The following is a 3236-nucleotide window of genomic DNA, read 5'->3' on the forward strand; positions in this document are numbered from 1 at the left end:
TAGGAAAAGTTGGAATAAAAGGGGATTCCGAGGCTTGCGAATGCGGGCAGGTGTACCTTGAAGTCTCCAAGCAGCAACACAACTCTCTAACACTGAGGCTGATATGATGTACATGGATCTGCACAAACATGTGCAGAAGCGTAGCATGAGTATACCACAACGGTACCTAGTAAGTTCCAAGCCTAACCTCGGCAGAGCAGTGACGAGGCCAGGTCAGGGCCCTACTGGAGATAATAAAAACAAGGCAGAAGATATAATGACATAATAAGAATGATAGGGAAGTGAAACAATAAATAATCTGCAGAAAGTAACAACACAAAATCAAAGAAAAAGCAAATACAACACGAAAGGGTACAAATATCTTACAAATTAAGGGAACAACAAACAATAGTACAACAGATAGAGAAAATCAGTAGGGGCACTCCCGAGGTACCGCCTCGTAGTCCCAAATGTAAAATAACTTATAGTATTTCCTAATATCACCGTGGGGCCTTTATATTTTGTTTTGAAAATCATTTTCCCGAATAGCACCCCGTGTTTTAGCCCACCTTATCACACCACATGGTTTCTAGTAGTTCCCCTACTAGCCACGCGTATCAAGCCCACCTTATCTGACTGCATGTGTTTCAACACCCAGGCCTTATACTACCGCATGCATATCAATAATCAGAACAACACGGTAGAAACCTTGTGCAATAATAATAACCGCACGGCAGAAACCTCATGTAACAATAACAACATTCACCTCAACAATAACACGAAATCCACACATAACAGCTGAATAACATGAAGTTCACAACTTACACCTTGCCTTAACAGAAACCACGACCTTGCAACTCAACACCAAACTCAATAGCAAGATATTTCAAGAATAGCAATTTCAAGTAAAAACTTCCCCAGTTAAGTAATGAATACTGAATCAAGACAATAATTAATTCAACTAAACATGTAGTACAAGTTGCAAATAAGAGATAAGACGAATAGATATGTGAGATTTGGCTAAACATGATGACTATACACACTAAAGTAACTCAATTAAGGCATATAACGGAAACTACTCAGCTAAAATCGAAATTTCAACATTTAACCCATGTACACACTCGTCACCTTGCGTACACGGCCTTCACATATCATAAATTACCACAACAGTACAAATCCTAAGGGGGTTTCCCTCACACAAGGTTAAACAAGTCACTTACCTCAAACCACACCAAATCAATCAATAAGAAGGCTTTTCCCTTGATTTTCCAACTCCGAATGGCTCAAATCTATCCAAAAATACTTACATACTATAAATATATCTATAGAAAGCTAATCTAAATAATGAAATTATGATTTATGCAAAGAATTGGAAAATCGCTCCAAAAAGTCAACCCAGGACCGCGCCTCGGAACCCGACCAAAATTATAAATCCGAACACTCATTCGATATTTAGTCCAACCATATAAGAATTATCTAAATTCAAACTCATTTATCCTTTCAAAACTCAAAAATTTGGTCTAAGAACTTTTTCACCTTTTTCCCAAATTTTTCAACCAAAATCCTTAATTAAATGAAGAAATCGAAAATAGATTAATGGAATTTAGACAAAAAACGAGTTAGGAACTCTTATCCCAATAATTCTTCTGAAAATTCCTCAAAATATCGCCTTAATCCGAGCTCTATATCTCAAAATATGAACAAAATAGCAAACCTTCGAATATAAGCTCTCTGCCCACCACTTTCCGCATTTGTAGACAAAAAACTCGCACATGCGATCTCGCTTTTGTGAGTGAAATCTCACATCTGTGGCCCTCGCTTAGCAGCCCAGCATAGCACCTGCGAGCTTCCCATCGCATTTGCGATGCCGCAGAAGTACCACATGAACCGTAGAAGCGAACTTCTTCTGGAGCCTTAAACTCGCACATGCGATAGGTCCACCGTAGATGCGGCCACGCACCTGTATTCTTAAATACGCAAAAGCGGAACTCCAGCCCATGCCCAACATCGCAGAAGCGGCTCTACACCTACGCTCCAGAATGCACAGGTGCGACACACCAGAACCAGCCCAGCATCAGCAATCCTCTAAGTCCAAAAATGATTCGATAACGATCTGAATCACACCCGAGGCCCCCGGGACCTCAACCAATTATACCAACAATTCCTAAAACATCATACGAACTTAGTCGAGCCTTCAAATCACATAAATCAATGCTAAAACCACGAATTGTGCATCGATTCAAGCTTAATGAATTTTTGAACTTCTAACTTCCACATTCAATACCGAAACCTATCAAATCACGTCCGATTGACCTGAAAGTTTGCACACAAGACATAATTGACGTTACGAACATATTTCAACTTCCGAAATCGAAATCTGATCCCGATATCAAAAATTTCTCTCCCGGTCAAACTTTCCAAAATTCTACCAATTTCCAACTTTCGATTAATTCATGCCGAAACAACCTACGGACCTCCAAATCAACGTCCGAACATGCTCCTATGACCAAAATCACCATACAGAGCTACTAGAACCGTCAAAACTTCATTCTAGAGTCGTCTTCACACAAGTCAAACAACGGTCAAATCCTACGACTTAAACTTTCAATTTAGGGACTATGTGTCTCATTCTACTCCGAAACTCTCCCGAACCAAACACCAATCATCGCGGCAAGTTACGTAACCACAAAATGAAATAGAGGGAGCAATAAATAGGGGATCAGGGCTAATACTCTCAAAACGACCGGTCGGGTCGTTAAATTTAAATCAACTAGAACTTTGCTTATTTAAACTGCTATATAGGAAGTTTTAGCCTTTAAAAATAAAGTTCACACTTGACAAAATCGTCGTTTTAAATTTTTTCTAAATAATTTTAAATCAACTAAAACTTTGCTTATTTAAACAATATAGGAAGTCCAATACTTAGGATATTAAAAATAACCTAAATTTTTATCTTATATAAATTAAAATATTCAGTTATGACAATTTCTTTTATTGACGTAGACCTACAAATTGCGAACATACATATATGACTTTGATAAGCATTTCGAAGTTCCAACTGACATACACTTCTCTTCCAAATTAAACATTTAAATTATTATATATATGCCAAATTATATAATTATTTCTCAAAAATATACTTCTATCATTAAACATTTAAAGTGTAGCCCATGTTTTGATTACATATAACTTTTAATATATTTCTGAACATAAAAAATTATACAATTCTATGAATAATTTTAAAAGATAATATTTCA

The sequence above is a fragment of the Nicotiana sylvestris genome, chromosome 8, assembly GCF_000393655.2.
Source record: "Nicotiana sylvestris chromosome 8, ASM39365v2, whole genome shotgun sequence".
Classification (NCBI taxonomy): domain Eukaryota; kingdom Viridiplantae; phylum Streptophyta; class Magnoliopsida; order Solanales; family Solanaceae; genus Nicotiana; species Nicotiana sylvestris.